Consider the following 21066-nt stretch of genomic DNA (forward strand, 5'->3'; position numbering starts at 1 on the left):
CTGGGGAATGCTCTCCGGGGTACTCGGAGATGTTTTCTGGGGTGCTCAGAGATGCTCTCCGGGGAGTGTGTGTGCGTTTATGTGTGTGTGTGTGTGTGCATGCGTGTGCGCGCGTTCGCGTGTATGTGTGTGTGCGTGTGTGTGTGTGTGTGTGTGTGTGTGTGTGTGGTGGAGGAGGTTTGGAAGCTGGATGCCCAAGGCTCCCAATGGACACCGCCGGCACCGCTTCGGGGAGGTCGAGACCCCCCGCCCCAGGCCGGAAGCCCTCTCTGCCTACTGGGGACCCTCCGCGCCGGCCCCCGGCCCCCGGCCCCCCCCATTCCGTCCCGGCGGGACCCCGGCCCCCTTCCGCCCCCCCTCTGCCCCGCCCGACAATAAAGTTGTGGGCGTTTCCGCTAGGACGTGGGAGCCCGACGGGCGCGGGGGGAGGGTGGGAGGGAGGAAGGGTCCCCGCGGGCAGGGGGTCCCCGCTCTTCCCGGGGCCGCGCGGCCCCGCTGCTGGGAGCTGCCTGCTTTCCTCTAAAGCGGGGGCGGAGAGGGAGCGGAGCTGGGCGGATTGGTGACTGCGGGGGGCGGGGGGGGGGGGGGTCTCGCCCACTGTCCCGTCACTTGCGCCCTGCGGTCCTGCTCTAGCACCCCCCTCCTTCCAGCCCTCCCCCTTTCTTCCCCCCTTGCCCTCGCCCTCTCCCTCCCCTCTCCATCCTGCCTCCTTCCTCCTCCTCCTCCTCTCCTCCTCCTTCCCCAGCCCCCCGACTCCGCCCCCTCTCTCCTCTTCCCCTTCCTCTCCTGCCCCAGCCCCCCGCCCCATCTCCCCTTCCCCTCCCCCACCTGCCCCCTCCTGCCCCCCCTTCTTCCCCTCCCTCCTCTTCCCCCCCCTCCTGCCCCATCCCCCCGCCCCTCCCTCCTCTTCCCCTCCCCCTCTTGCCCCAGGTCTCCCCCTCCTCTTCCTGCCCCAAGCTCCCTCCTCTTCCCCTCCCCCTCTTGCCCCAGGTCTCCCCCTCCTCCTCCTGCCCCAAGCTCCCTCCTCCTCCCCTCCCCTTCATGCTCCAGCCCTCCGCCTCCTTTCCCCTCCCCTCCCCTCCCGTCCCCTTCCCCTCCCCCCCTGCCCCGTCCATCCCCGGGCCCCAAGGTGACCAACGTGCCCGCAAGGCCAGCCGGTGGCGTTTCTCCCCGGGGGCAGGGGGAAGGGGGAAAGCGTTGTGTGGTGGGTGGCTGGCTGGCAGAGGCGCCCAGGAGGTGCGGCGGCGGCTGCCAGCGGGGAGAGACGCGGGGGGCCGGGTGGGCAGCGCTCCCCAGCACGGGGCAACGGGACGGGGCCCGCTAGCCCTCGGGGCGGCCTGGGGGACCAACCAGCTGGAGGCCCGGTGCCGCAATTCCCTTACATTACCCCGTGGAGGAGAGGGCGGGAGGGAGGGCGGGAAAGGCTGGGCATGATTTAGGGGTCCTTTGGACACAAGGGGGGAGGGGCTGGTTCAGTGTAACAACTGGAGACTCAGTGCCCCTTTCCTCCTCCAGCCCCTTCTCCCGAACCTTGCCCCTTATTCAGGGAAGGAGAATAATAATAATGGTACTTGTTAAGCACTTACTATGTGCAAAGCACTGTTCTAAGCACTGGGGAGGTTACAAGGTGATCAGGTTGTCCCACGGGGGGCTCACAGTCTTAATCCCCATTTTACAGATGAGGGAACTGAGGCACAGAGAAGTGAAGTTACTTGCCCAAAGTCACACAGCTGATAAGTGGCAGAGCTGGGATTTGAACCCTTGACCTCTGACTCCAAAGCCCGTGCTCTTTCTATTAGCCACGCTGCTTCTGTAAGGCAGGGATTGTCCTGGAGGCAGAGTTACCCCCAAACTGGGAGGAGTGCCTGCTAACATCCCAAATCTCTGCAGACAGGCATTCATTGACCCAAATGGACCAATGGTGGTGGGCTTCCATGGGTCAGTTAGCAGAGGATCCTTGTGGTGGAGGTCGACAGGGATTAAATATTTGGATTCTTGTGGTGGAGGTCAACAGGGATTAAATAGTCAACTGGGAGTCCGGCAGGGCCTCCTCTGAAGTCCAGCGGCAGAGGAGGTCTGACAAACGGCTGGGATCCAGGCTGGATGATACGGCTTTGTCTGTCTTCAGGGAGAAAGTCGCGTGTGTCTGCCATGCTGGCTGTCTGCATGACCCGGAGGACCTCTGGCCTCCATCCATGCACCCAGGTGGGGATAGACTTGCTCTGGGTCCTGGCGGTCCGCCAGGGGTCCCAGGTTGTGTGTTCTATTCATTAGGCCATACTGCTTCCCTGAGGCAAACTCTGAGTGACCACCCAGAAGGCAGAGAGGGGAATACTCTTGGGGAATGACTGAATCCAGCAAAGACAGAGTCAGTGCTGGTGTTTGCTGCCCCAGTCCCTTACCCCACCCCAGCTGACACTTCTGAGTCTTCCTGATGCCAGCACTGCAGATTCTAGTGCTGGGGCAGATACAAGTCAATCAGGTTGGTCTCAGTCTTTTTCCCACAGAGGGCTCATGGTCTTAATCCCCATTTTACAGATGAAGTAACCGAGGCACAGAGAAGTGAAGTGACTTGCCCACAATCACCCAGGAGACAAGTGGTCTAGCTGGGATTAGAACCCAGGTCCTTCTGTTCTCTCTCCTATCATGGCTCAGTGGGAAGAGCCCGGGCTTGGGAGTCAGAGGTCATGGGTTTGAATTCTGGCTCTGCCACTTGTCAGCTGTGTGACCTTGGGCAAGCCACTTAATTTCTCTGTGCCTCAGTTACCTCATCTGTAAAATGGGGATTAAAACTGTGAGCCCCCCATAGGACAATCTCATCACCTTGTATCCCCCAGTTCTTAGAACAGTGCTTTGCACATAGTAAGTGCTTAACAAATACCATCATTATTATTATTATTATGGTGAGCCCCATGTGCAATAGGGACTGTGTCTAATCTGCTTATATTTATCAACACCAGCACCTAGTAATAATAATAATAATAGTAATAGTGCCAAGCACTGTTCTAAGCACTGGGGTAGATACAAGGTAATCAAGTTGTCCCACATGGGGCTCACAGTCTTAATCCTCATTTTACAGATGAGGTAACTGAGGCATGGAGAAGTTAAGTGATTTGCCCAAGATCACCCGGCAGACAAGTGGTGGAGCCTGGATTAGAACATATCTCCTCTGACTCCCAAGCCGGGCTCTTTCCAATCAATCAATCAATCGTATTTATTGAGTACTTACTGTGCGCAGAGCACTATACTAAACGCTTGGGAAGTACAAGCTGGCAACATATACAGACAGTCCCTACCCAACAGTGGGCTCACAGTCTAGAAGGGGGAGACAGAGAACAAAACCAAACATACTAACAAAATAAAATAAATAGAATAGATAGGTACAAGTAAAATAAATAAATAAATAAATAGGGTAATAAATATGTACAAACATATATACATATATACAGGTGCTGTGGGGAAGGGAAGGAGGTAAGATGGGGGGGATGGAGAGGGGGACGAGGGGGAGAGGAAGGAAGGGGCTCAGTCTGGGAAGGCCTCCTGGAGGAGATGAGCTCTCAGTAGGGCCTTGAAGGGAGGAAGAGAGCTAACTTGGCGGATGGGCAGAGGGAGGGCATTCCAGGCCTGGGGGAGGATGTGGGCCGGGGGTCGATTGTGGGACAGGTGAGAACGAGGCACGGTGAGGAGATTAGCGGAAGAGGAGTGGAGGGTGCAGGCTGGGCTGTAGAAGGAGAGAAGGGAGGTGAGGTAGGAGGGGGTGAGGTGATGGAGAGCCTTATAGCCAAGGGTGAGGATTTTCTGCCTGATGTGCAGATTGATTGGTAGCCCCTGGAGATTTTTGAGGAGGGACTAACATGCCCAGAGCATTTCAGGACAAAGACAATCCAGGCAGCGGCATGAAGTATGGATTGAAGTGGGAGAGACACGAGGATGGGAGATCAGAGAGAAGGCTGATGCAGTAGTCCAGACGGGATAGGATGAGAGCTTGAACGAGCAGGGTAGCGGTTTGGATGGAGAGGAAAGGGTGGATCTTGGCAATGTTGCAGAGCTGAGACTGGCAGGTTTTGGTGATGGCTTGGATGTGAGGGGTGAATGAGAGAGCGGAGTCGAGGATGACACCGAGGGTGCGGGCTTGTGAGACGGGAAGGATGGTAGTGCCGTCAACAGAGATGGGAAAGTCAGGGAGAGGGCAGGGTTTGGGAGGGAAGACAAGGAGTTCAGTCTTGGACATGTTGAGTTTTAGGTGGCGGGCAGACATCCAGATGGAGATGTCCTGAAGGCAGGAGGAGATGTGAGCCTGGAGAGAGACTGCTGGTACAATGTTTGGCACAAAGTGAGTGCTTAACAAAAAACACAATTGTTTTAATTCTGCCCTGAGTGTCTCACTCTCCGCTGCCCTCCTCTGCTCACAGGTGCCTGAGAGTGAGGGAGGCATTCAGTGATGACCCAGAACTTCCTTCCTCCCCAACACTTCTCAGATGTGCACGGTCACAGGGAAGCCTAGCAACCTACCATGTCATTGGGTAAAAGAGTGCCACCTCTCAGGAAGGGCACGGCACTCTGCCCAGGGGGCTCTGACTTTCCACTGACACCCAAGAGGTTTGTCAGCTGTTAAATCAGCTCGGAGCTCTAGAGCAAAGGATTATCAACATGCCTGACAAAGTGCCAAGTAGGAATGTGAGCCTAGTTCTGGGTCTATTTTAAGAGACTATGGCTGGTTAGAGAAGATGATGGTGTTTATTTCCAATAGTACAGTGTAATAATACTGTAGGTGATGTATTCATTTTCAATACATTTGGATAAATTCAGTAAGAATATAGATTGAACTGTGTAAAGTAATTTGGGGGAAAAAGTGTTTAGGCTCAAACGGATTAAAGGGATCTTCTGGTCTCAAAAGTTATCAATTGAAGAAATGTTGCTGATGGTCCCAGACTATCTCACTGGTGCTCCAGCCTGTGGGCAGGGAATCTATCTGTTTGTTGTTTGTATTGTACTCTCCCAAGTGCCTAGTACATTGCTTTGCACACAGTCAGCACTCAGTGAATACAACTGAGTGAACTGAATGAATGAGCCCTGAGACCTGTAGCTTCTGGAACCTGTAGCTCCTGGAATTTACTCAAGGGCAGTGCTGAAAGTAAAATAAAATATTCTCAGTAAAATACCCTGGTACTTATGAATTTATCTACACCCTTCTCAACTCTCATTTTTGTATTCCTACTCAATTTATTAATTTTGACTGCCCAGTTGTAAATATTTTTATGTTTTCTCCATAATAGTAATGAGACAACTCACAAAGCACTGAGTTTCATGGAGCCAAGATAATCAGGTCAGACAGTCCCATGAGGGACAGGGACTGTCATCTATCTGATTATCTTGTAGTCAGTCTATATGGTAGGAAAAACAAGTATCAAGCCCCCATTTTACAGATGAGGAAACTGAGGCATATTGAATTTAAGTGATTTACCCAAGGTCTCACAGCATGTGAGTGGCAGAACAAGGATTAGAGTGTAACCTTCTTAGTGGGCAGGGGATTCAGTACAATTCAATCATATTTATTTAGCGTTTACAGTGTGTGAAGCACTATATTAAGCACTTTCATATCTGAGTTAGAGGTCGTGGTTTCTAATCCCAGCTCCGCCACTTCTCTGCTGTGTGACCTTGGGCAAGACACTTAATTTTGCTGTACCTCAGTTACCTCATCTGTAAAATGGGGATTAAGATTGTGAGCCCTATGTGGGACAACCTGATTACCTTGTATCTACCCCAGTGCTTAGAACAGTGCTTGGCACATAGTAAGCGCTTAACAAATACCACCATTATTATTTTTATTATTATTATTATGTGTCACTACTTGATTCTGTACTTCTCAAGTGCCTGGTACAGTGCACTGCTCCAAGTGAGTGTTCAATAAGCAATCAATCAGCCAATCAATGGTATTCATTCATTCAATCATATTTATTAAGCGCTTACTGTGTGCAGAGCACTGTACTAAGCACTTGGAAAGTACAATTCAGCAACAGAGATAATTCCCTACCCAATAACAGGCTCACAGTCTAGAAGGGGGAGACAGACAACAAAATAAAACAAGTAGACAAGCACCAACAGCATCAAAACAGATAAATAGATTTATAGATATGTACACATTTAATAAAATAAATAGAGTAATAAACATGTACAAATATACACAAGTGCTGTGGGGTGGGGAAGGGTGTAGAGCAGAGGGAGGGAGTAGGGGTGATGGAGAGGGGAGGACGAGTGGGGGCTTAATGTGTGCAGAGCACTGTACTAAATTTTTAGGAGAGTTCAGTACAATAGAATTGGTAGACATGTTCTCTGCCCACAGCAAGCTTTGTTACTACTACCATTACTCCTCCTCCTCCTCCTCCTCCTCCTCCTGAGGCAAGAAGGATTTCAGGAGCTGAGGGAGAGGGGTGGTATTGGTGAGAGCCGTGGTGGCAGTGAGCTTTTGGGCTTTGGGAGTCCATGTTAGGGGTGGCTGGAGCCAGCAAGAAAGGTGGCCAGGCAGCCACTGATCATCATCATCATCATCATCAATCGTATTTATTGAGCGCTTACTATGTGCAGAGCACTGTACTAAGCGCTTGGGAAGTACAAATTGGCAACATACAGAGACAGTCCCTACCCAGCAGTGGACTCACAGTCTAAAAGGGGGAGACAGAGAACAAAACCAAACATACCAACAAAATAAAATAAATAGAATAGATATGTACAAATAAAATAAATAAATAAATAAATAGAGTAATAAATATGTACAAACATACATATATACAGGTGCTGTGGGGAAGGGAAGGAGGCAAGATGGGGGGGATGGAGAGGGGGGCGAGGGGGAGAGGAAGGAAGGGACTCAGTCTGGGAAGGCCTCCTGGAGGAGGTGAGCTCTCAGCAGCGCCTTGAAGGGAGGAAGAGAGCTAGCTTGGCGGATGGGCAGAGGGAGGGCATTCCAGGCCCGGGGGATGACGTGGGCCAGGGGTTGATGGCGGGACAGGCGAGAGCGAGGTACGGTGAGGCGATCAGCGGTGGAGGAGCGGAGGGTGTGGACTGGGCTGTAGAAGGAGAGAAGGGAGGTGAGGTAGGAGGGGGCGAGGTGATGGACAGCCTTGAAGCCCAGGGTGAGGAGTTTCTGCCTGATACGCAGATTGATTGGTAGCCACTGATGGAGACTTTGCTCATTGTTGGGTAGGGACTGTCTCTATATGTTGCTGACTTGTACTTCCCAAGCACTTAGTACAGTGCTCTGCACACAGTAAGCACTCAGTAAATATGATATGAGGATGGCGGTCATTCCAGGCCAGAGGTAGGAGGTGGGCCAGGGGTTGATGGTGGGACAGGCGAAAACAGGGCGCAGTGAGGAGGTTAGTGGCAGAGGAGCAGAGGGTGCAGACTGGGCTGTAGAAGGAGAGAAGGGAGGTGAGGTAGGAGAGGGTGAGGTGATGGAGAACTTGAAGCCAATAGTGGGGAGCTTTTGCTTGATATGGAGGTTGATATGCAATCACTAGAGATTTTTGAGGAGGGAGATGCTAAGACTACCAGGACATTTGGTGTCCCCTCTCTAGCTCACTCCAGGGATTATCACTCTCTACATTCAGAGCATGTCACACCAAGAAATGACATTGCTGCATTCTTGGAAACCGCGTGTTCGAGAGCTGGAATTTACTTGGCACGCTTAAGTCCATCAGGGAGGGAGGGTCCCTGACTGGGAGGGTGATAACCAATGCCTCCTCTGCTCGGGAGAGGATGGGGAATTTCCACTAGGATGTGGCACACTCCGGTGGTTCCTTCAGATTTAGACTTGGCAGGGTGGGTGGCTCAAGGAGCTCAGAGAGGTTCCATGTGTGACCTCAAGGCCAGTGGGTCCTGGGGGCTTGAACTCTTGTAAGATGGAGAAGAGGAGTTGGCCAGGATGGCAGAAGAGCAAACAAAGACATTCCTGTCCTCTCTAGATGATCTAGGGCACTCCTGCTTGGGTCTGTGGGTTCGCCTTTCTGAGCCCCCTGATATGGGTGATGGTGGTGGTGAAGGTGATAAAAGAGGGCTGTTGGGGGTTGAGGTAGAGAATTTGGGCCCTGGGCCTTCTTTTCATACCATGTGTACACTGCCAAGAGCTGGGGTGCCTGTCTGGGAGCTGATGGGTATGGGCAAGAGGTGCAGTTGAGGAGGTATGTGTTTGTTTTAGTTTAAATCTTGGGGTGAGGAGTGTCTGGTGTGGGATGTTAGGAAGCTCATCTTGTAGAGGTTAAATTCATGCCTCTGGGAGTTTCTTCATTCGCATCTCTTGAAACCAAATGCCAAGACATACTCCACCCTGCCCTTCTCCAACACATTACCTTTTTGGTTTTCTTTCTTTCTCTCTGACCCTCAGTCTCATTCACTGACTCCTTTTCATTCTCTCCTCTCCTCCATGCTAGCCTCTGTTCTGGGCTCCTCACTCTTCTGGCTTATACACATTCCTCAGGGGAACTCAACATCTCTATTGTGAGCCCATTGTTGAATAGGGGCTGTCTCTATATGTTGCCGACTTATATTTCCCAAGTGCTTAGTACCGTGCTGTGCACACAGTAAGCACTCAATAAATGACTGAATGAATGAATGAATGATCTTCTGTGATTTCAGTTACCACCTCTATGAGAGTCACCCGAAATCCCCCTCACTAGCCCAGAGCTCTCATGCTAGCCCATCTCCCATTTCCTCTTGCTTCCAGACATCTCCATGTGGAGGTCCCACTGGCACCTTACCCTGGGCTTGTCTAAATTAAAATTGTCTTCCCTCCTGTAACTACTCCTCCTTCTCACTTTCCCATCACAGTCAACATCTTCATGGCCCCTGTCTGAGAAGCTTGCAATCTCAATGCCATTTTTTACTCCTCTCTATCCTTTACCTTCCACATTTGGTCTGTTTCCAAGTCCTGCTGGTTCTTCCTCTATAATATTTCACTGTCCACCTCTTCCTTTCCACCTCATGGCCACCACCTGATGTAGCACCCTCCTAGCTAGTCTTCCTCACTCCCCTTCAATTTATACTAGGTACAAAGACTAGATCAATTAATAAAGAGTATTTATTGATCGCCCTCCTGTGGGCCTAGCACCACACCTAAGCACTTGGGAGCGTACATAAGAATTAGTAGACATGATCCCTTCCCTCAAGGAACTTAACATCTAGCTGAAATATATTACAGTGGGGAGGAAATGGTAAGATTATAAAGATGACCATGAAAGCATTCTCATCCTCTTCTTTAAGAAACCATTTGGATCCCATCACTTCCCTCCTCAGAAACCATCAGGGACTCTTTATATATTCCCACACTAAATAAACCCTCCTAACTGTTGGCTTTAAAACTCTCCTCCAGCTGTTTCTCTCTTACTTCTCTGCTTTCTTCTTTTCTACACCTCAGTTCATATTCTTTGCCTCTCTCAAGCTCTCCTCTTAACTGCCTCTTGTTATTGCCTCCTCTGTCTCCAACTCCTTACTTATGCCTTTCCTCTCTTCCCAGAATTTGCAACTTCACCAAGCCACACCTCTTTTCTCTTTCAAAACCCTAGTAAAAAGTTGGTTCCTCCAGGATACATCACCTTCTTAGCCTTTTACTTTTCTAGTCATGCCATCTCAATGGCAGGGAAGGCATTAATGAAATTGTTTGTTCATTTATTGCTATCCATCTTGTCTATTATTTCTATTTATTTTCTTTTAAGTACTGTATATTTATTCATTTAACTCAAACCAGAAAAGAGTGACGGTGCCTTTTACTTAATCTACTTCTACTTTTAGTTTCCCAAGTGTGTAGTACACTTATGTTCCCAAATATGTTCTGCACATAGGAGCTGGTCCAATCAATCAATCATATCTGTAAGCACGGCACTGTACTAAGCACTGGGAAGGAATTCATAGATGGGAATTAGACACAGTCTCTGGCACTCAAGGGCCTCACAATCCAAGAATGTACAGAGGAGCAGAGACTAGAGACAAAACCAGAGGAGCAATGAAATAATAAAACAGTAAAACAGCATAAAAGACAAGGAAAAATGCACAAAAATAAAAACAAAAATTGGCAGGGTGTTGTGGCTAGAGGAGAAATTTTCAGGCTTCTTGTGACTCTTGGTCCAAGGCACAAATTAAACCACAGAGACCACTACAGCAGGCTCCAGTCTTTCCTGGGTTTTGTGGAAACTTCATGCTGGGTGTGTTTTTTCTCTTTCCTGAAAGGGTGGAGGAAGACAGGACAAGATAGAGTTTCCTCAATGGCACTAAGTAAGCACTTGACAAATACCTCAATTAGGAATGAAGAGGAAGAATTGGGATGTAGTGGGAGAAGAGGGTGGGAAAGTAGGAGGGAGAGAGCTGATGGATTGCCTTAAAATTAACAGGAGTTTCTGCTTAAGGCAGAGAGGAATGGGCAACCATTAAAGGATTTTGAGGAGTGGGAAAATGTGTACAAAACAGCATTTTAGAAAAGTGATCTGGGCAGCAGAGTGAACTCTAGGCAGTCCCCAGGGCGGAAGAATAGTTGGCTGGCTGGTCTAGGGTAGGGAGATGGGGGCATTGCAGAGCACCACACTGGGAGTGTCCAGTGTGGTTAGCAGTTATGCTCCCTGCTCTCAAGAAATATATGACCTAGTGGGCAAGAAAAAATATTGACATAATTAATAGATAAGAGGAAGAAGAAGTGGACATGAAAATGAATCAGTGCTTTCGCTGTGAGTGGTATTTGTTAAATGCCTATTATATGTCAAACACTGTTCTAAATGTTGAGGTAATAGGGTATGCAGGGGAAGCAATGTTACCTAGTGGAAAGAGCGTGGGCCTCAGAGTCAGAGGAACTGTGTTCTAATCACTTCACCTTTCAGTGTCTCAGTTTCCTCATCTGCAAAATGGGAATTTAATACCTGTTCTTCCTTCTATTTAGACTGCTCGCCCTATGTGGGACCTGATAATCTTGTATCTACCCACTGCATAGTATAGTGCTTGGCACATAATAAACAGTAAATATTATTATTACTATTATCATTATTATTAAAAGATGTGTTTTGGGTAGTTGTGACAACACAAGTGTATTTTTGGTGTAGAAGGGTTGAAGTAGTAAAAAAAAATAAAAAAAAATGGTACTTTGTAAGCATTTACTATGTGCCAAGCAGTGTTCTAAGCTCAGGGGTGGATAGAAGCAAATTAGATTGGACACAGTCCCTTTCGCACATAGGGCTTACTGCTGTGTGACCTTGGGCAAGTCACTTCACTTCTCTGTGACTCAGTTACCTCATCTGTAAAATAGGGATTAAGAATGGGATGTGGTCATTATAGACTCTGGAGAGAACAGTCCCAGGGAATGGTTCAGTGAGTTCCAGATAAGTTTTCTTAGCATAGGGGAGATGTAAGCAGAAGGAAAGAAGCCATCAGAAAATGAGAGGTTGAAGATAGTGTTCAGAAAGAGAAGAAGAATGGGCACAAGTGTTTAGAGAAGGTGAAGTTGATTGGGGTCTGAGGCATGGGGAAAGGAAGTAGATTTTAAGAACAGGCTGGAGATCTCCTCATTGAGAGGTGGCTGGGAAAGATGAGAGGGGATGTGGGAGAGGAAGGGAGTTGCTGAGGTGAGAGGAATACTGTTGTTTGTCTCCCCCTTCTAGACTGTGAGCCCGTTGTTGGGTAGGGATTGTCTCTATCTGTTACCAAATTTTACTTTCCAATAATAATAATAATGATGGCATTTGTTAAGTGCTTACTATGTGCAAAGCACTGTTCTAAGCACTGGGGAGGGTACAGGGTGATCAGGTTGTCCCACGTGGGGCTTACAGTCTTAATCCCCATTTTACAGAGGAGGTAACTGAGGCACAGAGAATTGAAGTGACTTGTCCAAAGTCACATAGCTGACAAGTGGTGGAGCCGGGATTTGAACCCATGACCTCTGATTCCCAAGCCCCTGCTCTTTCCACTGAGCCATGCAGCTTCTCTAGGCACTTAGTACAGTGCTCTGCACACAGTAAGTGCTCAATAAATACGATTGAATGATTGAAAGAACTGAGGGGAGTTCACCCTGATAGCCTAGTATTTGGCCAAGTCACCAGGGGCAAGAAAGTGGGGAGGTCGGGGGGGCAGGGTACTGGGGATTTAAGGAGTGAGTTGAAGTTTGGAACAGTCACAGGGGTCAGTGGGCACAGGAGTCAATGAGAGAAGAGAGTCCATCAATTGTACTTTTTGAGTGCTTACTCTCTGCAGAGCACTGCACTAAGTGCTTGGGAGAGTACAATATACCAGAGTTAAAATAGGATTGGCAAGCCTGGATATTCTGTTGACACATGGCCTAGTGGAAAGATCACGGGCCTGGGAGGCACAAGTCCACCACTTGCCCTCTGTGTGACCTTGAACAAGTCACTTGACTTCTCTGTGCCTCCATTTCCTCACCTGCAAAATGGGGATTCAGTACCTGTTCTCCCTCCTACTTACACTCTGAGCCCCACGTGGGACCTGATTCCCTTGTGTAGGCAGTGCTTGATAACAGTGCTTGGCATATAGTAAGTGCTTAACAAATACGCCAGTTATTATTATTATTACCATTATTACTATTGTTATTGTTATTCTTCAACTGCACCTCATTTCTCGGTCTCTCCAAGAGTTAATCTGCCCTTAGAGCTCCTTGGATCAAGCTCTTGTTGTTGCCCTCTCCCTCCTACTTACCCACCCTCGTCTCCCACTACTTACCTCAGTGCACAGCTCCTCTGGAATGAGATGCTGTTTAGCATTTCACTGGGGGGATCCCTCCCCAAGTGAGCCTAGGAGGGCCTGCCCTGCTGTCAGTTCTGACTGCAATGCAGCAACTTCTGAGAGGCCTCTCCAGGGATGGTGGCATGGAGAGTGGGGCCATTCTTGGCTCAGACCCACACGATGCTACTAAACCAGGCCATTTGAGTGGCAAAGCCTCCTAGAACAGACAATACAGCAGGGTTTGAGGATCACTTCCAGAATGCCTTCCACAGGACATCCTGTACCACTTAATCTGTCCTCCCGGAGAGATGCATGGAGCCATTGGCCCTGGTGGAATTTGGCGGCAGGGTTCCAGAGAAACGATATGATTCCTGTGTGGTGCCAGCTCTTCTGGTGCAGAGGGGAGGGAACAGGAGAGGAGAAGGGTGTTGGAAGAGGAAAAGGTATGCAGGGTGGGAGAACAGGAGATAGGTGAGAAACAAAGGAAGAGGACTTTATCATGTCATCCTGTCACCGTGTCAGGGGGTCTGACTGGCATTCTTCTGGTGGCCACCTGAAGGCCATTAGTATCCTCAGTCAGGCAGGAAGACTGTGCTCACTTCTCTGCTCCGGGTGAAAGCGGAAAGGGCTGGTGGCCCCAGAGAGGCCCCCAGGGGAGTCACAGACAGGGCCAGACTTAGGAGACCACATTTCTGGATGCTCAAGGAGATGGAGCAAAGTTTCCAGTCGGGGCAGGGACACTGATAGAGATTAGGAGAGAGGAAAACAGAAGAAACGGAAACAGAGAGGTAGACAGTTAGAGAAAGACCCAGCAGGGCTGTCAATACATGTATCACATGTGACATATGCACTCAACAGACAGAGCGCATGTGCACACACAAACCTCACATAACACATATATGGCTCACACCCAGTTTACAGAAACATACAATTTGCACCAAGAGCACAAACACTCCCTCACCCAGCACCCCCAAAACAGAGGCACGCACAACCCCTGGAGGAGATCTGCAACTGCAGCAGCAGCAGTAGGAGCCATGCACAAAATGGATGGTGGCAGTAGAGAAGCAATGTACAGGAGGGGTGAGTCACTCCCTCTTTCCCTGCTTCCCACTACTGCTGCTGCTACTGCTGATGTTGCCAGAACCCTGCTGAGGGGTTCTCCAAGCTGTGCCGTGTTTGGGAGTAGCTCAAATCCACCTTTATAGCAGTCATTCCTGGAGTCATGCAGTGATTTCCCTTTTCCCTCCTCCTCTTCTTCCTCCTCCTCATGCTCCTCTTTCCCCTCCTCCTTCCCCTCCTCCTTCCCCTCCTCCTTCCCCTCCTCCTTCTCTTCTTCTTCCTCATATTCCTCCTTCCCCTTCTCTTCCTCCTCTTTCCCCTCTTCCTCCTCATCCTCCTCCTTCTTCCCCTCCTTGTGTTCCTCCTACCCCTTCTCCTTCTCTTCCTCCTCCCCTCCTCTTCCTTCTCTTCCTCCTTCCCCTCCCCTTCATCCTCCTCTCTTTCTTCCTCCTCCTTCTCTGCCTCCTCCTCTCTTCCTCTTTCCCCTCCTCCTCAATCATTCGTATTTATTGAGCACTTACTGTGTACAGAACACTGAACGAAAGTGTTCGGGAGAGATCAAAACAGTACGGTTGGTAGACATACATCATCATCATCATTATCAATCGTATTTATTGAGCGCTTACTATGTGCAGAGCACTGTACTAAGCGCTTGGGAAGTACAAATTGACAACATATAGAGACAGTCCCTACCCAACAGTGGGCTCACTGTCTAAAAAGGGGAGACAGAGAACAAAACCAAACATACTAACAAAATAAAATAAATAGAACAGATATGTACAAATAAAATAAATAAATAAATAAATAGAGTAATAAATATGTACAAACATATATACATATATACAGGTGCTGTGGGGAAGGGAAGGAGTAAGATGGGGGGGATGGAGAGGGGGACGAGGGGGAGCAGAAGGAAGGGGCTCAGTCTGGGAAGGCCTCCTGGAGGAGGTGAGCTCTCAGTAGGGCCTTGAAGGGAGGAAGAGAGCTAGCTTGGCGGATGGGCAGAGGGAGGGCATTCCAGGCCCAGGGGATGACGTGGGCCGGGGGTCGATGGCGGGACAGGCGAGAGCGAGGTACGGTGAGGAGATCAGCGGTGGAGGAGCGGAGGGTGCAGACTGGGCTGTAGAAGGAGAGAAGGGAGGTGAGGTAGGAGGGGGCGAGGTGATGGACAGCCTTGAAGCCCAGGGTGAGGAGTTTCTTCTTGATGCTCAGATTGATTGGTAGCCACTGGAGATTTTTGAGGAGGGGAGTGATATGCCCAGAGCGTTTCTGGACGAAGATAATCCGGGCAGCAGCATGAAGTATGGATTGAAGTGGAGAGAGACACGAGGATGGGAGATCAGAGAGAAGGCTGATGCAGTAGTCCAGACGGGATAGGATGAGAGCTTGAATGAGCAGGGTAGCGGTTGGGATGGAGAGGAAAGGGCGGATCTTGGCAATGTTGGGGAGCTGAGACCGGCAGGTTTTGGTGACGGCTTAGATGTGAGGGGTGAATGAGAGAGCGGAGTCGAGGATGACACCAAGGTTGTGGGCTTGTGAGACGGGAAGGATGGTAGTGCCGTTAACAGAGATGGGAAAGTCAGGGAGAGGGCATCAATTGATGGACATCTGCCATCAATGATCTTACATACTTGTCGGGGAGACAGACATTAAAATAAGTTACAGAAAGCGAAATGGCAAAGTATAATGATAGTTACATAAGTGCTGGGGGTGGGTTTTCAAAATGCTTAAGGGGTACAGATCCAAGTGCATAGGTGATGTATTAGGGATAGTGAATAGAGTGGGGAAAAGAAGCATTCATAAGGAAGGCCTCTGGAAGGAGATATGATTTCAGTAGGGATTTGAAGATGGTGAGAGTTGTGGTCTGTCGAGTATGAAGGAGGGGAGAGAGTTCTAGCCCAGATTGTCATTGGCAAGACAGAGGAGATCAAGTTAGAATGAACAGCTTGGCATTTAGAGGAGTGAAGTAAGTAATCTGGGTTGTAGTAGATTAACCAGGTAGGAGAAGAAGAGCTGATTGAGTGCCTTAAAGCCGAAGGTAAGGAGTTTCTGTTTCATGTGAAGATGGGTGGGCAACAATTGGAGGTTTTGGAGGATTGGACAGATACATACAGAACAGTGTCTTAGAAAAAATAATCATTGCAGTGGAGTGAACTATGGCCCAGAATAGGGACAGACTGGAGGCAGGGAGGTCAAGCAAGTAGTCTGATGCAATAATAGAGGTGGGAAATGATAAATGCTTGGATCAACTCGATTTGCTTGTAGGCACCCCAGTGCTTAATTCAGTGCCTGGCACATAGTAAGTGCTTATTAAGTAGTATTATTATTATCAGATTGGTAACAGCTTGGTTATGAACTACCAAAATGATTGCTGGTGGAGGTGGGTCATTCTGGGAGAGATTTGTCCATGGAGTTGCTCTGGGTCAGAGATGACTAAACAGCATAAGACAAAGACAGCATAAGAATATTTTGGTTGGAGAGGAAGGGGCAGACTTCTGAGCTATTGTGAAGACAGAATTAACAGGATTTGGTGACAGGCCATATATGCGGGTTGAATGAGTAATGAGTTGAAGATAATGCCAAGGTTATGAGTTTCTGAGGCAGGGAGGATGGTGGTGTTTTCTACAATTATGGGAAGGTCTGGGGAAGGACAGTGTTTAAGAGTGGATAGTGTGGAAAGATGAAATTCTGTTTTGGATATGTTAAATTTGAGGTGTAAGGGGGACATCCAAATAGAGATGTCCTGAAGACAGGAGGAAAGGTGGGACTACAGAGGAGGTGATAGAGGTGGGGACTGGAAAGGTATATTTAAGAATCACCTGCATAGAGGTAGTAGTTGAAGCCATGGGATCAAATGAGATCTCCTAGGGAATGAGTGTAGAAGGAAACTGGAAGGGGACCCAGAACTGAACCTTGAGGTACTCCCACAGTTAGGGGGTGGGAGACAGAGGAGGAGTACGTGAGACTGAGACTGAGTGGCCAAAGAGATAGGAGGAGAATCAGGATAGGACAGTGACAGTGAAGCTGAGGTTAGATAATGTTATCAGGAGAAGGGGATGGGCAACAGTGTTGAAGGCAGCTGAGAAGTCAAAGAGCATTTGGATGAAGTAGAGGGTGTTGGATTTAGCAAGAAGAAGGTCATTGCTGACCTTAGAGAGGGCAGTTTTCATGGAGTGGAGGGGGCAGAATTCAGATTGCAGGGAGTTAAGGAGATAATTAGAGGATAGGAAGTGGAAGCAGTAGGTTTAGACAATATGCTCAAGGAGATTTGAAAGGAATGATTAGAGGTAATTGGGAGGAGCTGCTGAGTCGAGGGAGGGGTTTTTTTAGGAGTAGGGATAAATTAGCATTTTTGAAAGTAGTGGAGAAGGAGCCACTGGAAATTGAACAGTTGAAGATGGCAGTTAGGGAGGGAAGCAGGAAGAGGGGAAGTGTTTCAATAAGCTGCGACGGGATGGGGTTTGAGATGCAGAGGGAGAGAGTAGGTATTAAGGGACTGTGAGAGATCTCCCCTTGAGGTACTGCTAGGAAGAATGGGAGAGTCAAAGGGTGGGACCATAAATTGATTGATTGATTTGGGCTAGAGATGTGTGAGGAAGATTTTAATAATAGTAATAATAATGATGGCATTTAAGCGCTTACTATGTGCAAAGCACTGTTGTAAGTGCTGGGGAGGATACAAGGTGATCAGGTTGTCCCACGTGGGGCTCACAGTCTTAATCCCCATTTTACAGATGAGGTAACTGAGGCACAGAGAATTGAAGTGACTGGCCCAAAGTCACACAACTAAGTGGCGGAGCTGAGATTTGAACCCATGACCTCTGACTCCCAAGCCCGTGCTCTTTCCACTGAGCCACACTGCTTCTCACAGGTAGGGTTTTGCCTGGTGATTTCAATTTATTGATATAGGTGGCAAGGTAATTGGGGTAAGAGAGAGAAGCACTGGACTCTTTCTCCTTCCTCCCCTCCTCTTTCTCCTCTTCTCTGTTTTTTTTTAAATGGTATTGGTTGTGCTTCTCAAGAGCTTATTAATGTTTGCCAAGCACTCTTCTCAGTGCTGGATGCAGCTCCTGTCCCGTGTGGGGTTCACAGTTTAAGTAGGAGGGAGAACAGTCATTGAATCTATATTTGGTAGTTGAGGAAACCAAGGCACAGAGAAGTGAAGTGACTTACCCAAGGTCACAAAGGGGACAAATAGTGGAGGCAGGATTAGAATCCAGGTCCTTTGACTCCCAGGCCTGTGTACTTTCAACTAGGCCACACTACTCCCCATCTTCTTCCTCTTGCTCTTGTGTTACCTTGTTTGACATTGTATTCCGCTACATCTTTATATTTTTTTTATTTTTATTTATGATAGCATTTATTAAGCGCTTACTATGTGCAAAGCACTGTTCTAAGTGCTTTATATCATTCTATTTCATCCTTCATCAGCTGTTTGGGTATCCTGCAGTGAACCATTCTCTTGTTCCACTTCAAGAGTAGTGAGCTGGCCCCTTTCCAGGGCTTTTCTGTGGGTACCTTTTCTTCATGGAGCAGTTCCTACCTCCACCCCTGAGACAAGAAGCAGCATGGCCTAGTGAGAAGAAGTGTGGCATAGTGGATAGAGCACAGGCCTGGGAGTCAGAAGGACCTGGGTTCTAATCCAGACTCCACCACTAGTCAGCTGCCTGAGCCTGGGCCTGTCACTTAACTTCTCTGTGGCTCAGTCACCTCATTTGTAAAATGGGGGTTAAGAGTGTGAGCCCCATGTGGGACATGGTCTGTGTCCAACCTGATTAACTTGTATTTACCCCAGTATTTAGTGTAGTGCCTGGCACTTAATAAGCACCCAACAAATACCACTAAAAAAAAAACCCAAACAAAAAACTCTTGTTAGTTCACCTGTAACTGGCCATGAGCCTAGGTCACTGTGAAGCAGAAATCAGTCCAGCTGGTCTGCCTCATACCAGGAGCCTGTGAAGAGACTGGCAGGATGTCCTGGCTATGTGGACAAGAGGCCTTTGGAGGCTGAATAGTAATGATGGCATTTATTAAGCACTTACTATATGCAAAGCACTGTTCTAAGTGCTGGGGAGGTTACAAGGTGATCAGGTTGTCCCACGGGGGGCTCACAGTCTTAATCCCCATTTTATAGATGAGGGAACTGAGGCACAGAGAAGTTAAGTAACTTGCCCAAAATCACACAGCCAACAATTGGCGGAGTCGGGATTTGAACCCCTGACCTCTGACTCCAAAGCCCGTGCTCTTTCCACTGAGCCACACTGCTTCTCATAGATGAATAATTTAGATGATCCAGCTTCTACCTCTCTGATGTGGTTAGCTGGCTGTGCTTCCCTTTGCCTGTTCCCAGTCACACCCTGAAGCCAGCTATGTTGGGCTGCCTGCTTGAAAATAACACTGGGAGATCTCATTGGAGAATTCAAGTAAAGATAAGGACTATGGTGTTTGTTAAGTCTTTATTATGTGTCAAGCATTGGGTTAATCAGGTTGGACACAGTCCCTTTCCCATAAGAGGTTCACAGTCTAAGTAAGAGGGAGAATGGGTATTGAATCCCCATTATACAGGTGAGGAAGCTGAGGCACCAAGAAGTTAAGTAAACCACCAGAGGTCAATCAGCAGTGTGGTCTCTTGGAAAGAACATAGACCTGGGAATCAGAAGGACCTGGGTTCTAATCCCAGCTCCATCACTTGTCTGTGGTGTGACCTTGGTCAATTCACTTAACTTCTCAGTCCCTCAGTTACCTCATCTATAAAATGAGAATTAATATTGTGAGCTCTGGGTAGGGACCATCTCTATATGTTGCTGACTTGTGCTTCCCAAGCCCTTAGTACAGTGCTCTGCACACAATAAGCGCTCAATAAATACGATTGAATGAATGAATGAATGAATGAACATGGACTGTGTCGAAGCTGATTATCTTGTGTCTACCCCAGCACTTCGTACAATGCCTGGCACATAGTAAACACTTAACCAATACCATATTAAAAAAAACAGTAGAGAAGCTGGGTTTAGAACTCGAGTTGTCTGACTCCGAGGCCTGTGTTCTTTCCACTAGGCCAGGCTGCTTCCTATTCAAAGCATTGCCTGGCTTCTTAGACTCAGGGACCAGGGACTGCAGATGCTGGCAGAGACCAGGCTGCAGGGATTTCTCTCCCTCCTGCACATATTGTTCTCCCCTCTCCCTCCACCCCTTCTCCTACTCCAATCTTGCAGCCACCACTGCTGGCACTAGGAAGCTCAAAATGTGTCTCTACAGAGGAAAAGTCGAGTATCCTTCACTCTAAGATTCTGGACTTTCCCGAGTATGGTCTAGTGGAAAGAGCATAGAACTGGCAGTCAGGGACCTGAGTTCTAAGCCTGCCTCAGCCACTTGCTTATTGAATTGGCAAGTCACTTAATTTCTCTGTGCCTCAGTTTCTTCATTAGTAAAACAGGGATTCTCCTCTCTTAGGCTGGGAGTCCCATGTGGGGCAGGAATTGTGTCTAATCTGATTTTCTTGTATCTACAGTTGTGGTTAACATAATGCTTGGCACGTAGTAAATCACTTAATAAATACCATCATTACTGCTATTCCCTAACTTTTCCATCACATTATGTCTAAACTGTGTTAATGAAAACACACATTATAGCAGAACTGAACGTATTTGTCTATTCACCAATTTGGGGGAGGTATCTGAGAAGAACACAGCCCTCTAGGGACCCCAGAGCTGGTGGGACCTTGAAGCAGAAGGACTATGTCAGCACCATCCCAGTATGACTCTTAGAGCCCTCTGGGGAAGCCCTCCTCACTCTTCACTCTTGAAATGGGTAAACCTAATGGGTTATTCTGGAAATCCCCTTCATCAACTGGTTCCTATAATAAAAATAACAACAACAATAGTTACGGAATTTGTTAAGCGCTTACTATGTGCCAAGCACTGTTCTAAGCACTGGGGTAGATACAAGGTAATCAGGTTGTCTAACGTGGGACTCACAGTCTTTATCCCCATTTTACAGATGAGGAAACTGAGGCACAGAGAAGTTAAATGACTTGCCCAAAGTCACACAGCTGACAAGGTTTATTGGTATCAGTGCCATCCTGCCAGTCACCTCCTCAGAAAAAGTGAAGGTCTGACAGATCAGTTTTCAACAAAAATGTTCAGTCTGTTTCCCCACTCCTCAAGAACCCTCAGTGGTTGCCCGTCCACCTCCTCATCAAACAGAAATTTCTTTCCATTGGTTTTAAAGCACTCAATTCACTTGTTCCTTACTATCTTACTTTGCTGCTCTGCTACTACAAGCCTGCCCATACACTTTGCT

The 21066-nt window shown here is 48.3% G+C and overlaps 1 protein-coding gene across 1 annotated transcript in view; it reads left to right on the top strand.

Annotated features, from left to right (window-relative positions):
* Nucleotides 1–21066, top strand: part of SYNDIG1 (synapse differentiation inducing 1) — an 88338-nt gene that overhangs the window by 988 nt on the left and 66284 nt on the right. The gene's annotated exons all lie outside the window — the stretch shown is intronic.

The sequence above is a fragment of the Tachyglossus aculeatus genome, chromosome 1 (assembly GCF_015852505.1).
Source record: "Tachyglossus aculeatus isolate mTacAcu1 chromosome 1, mTacAcu1.pri, whole genome shotgun sequence".
Lineage (NCBI taxonomy): Eukaryota > Metazoa > Chordata > Mammalia > Monotremata > Tachyglossidae > Tachyglossus > Tachyglossus aculeatus.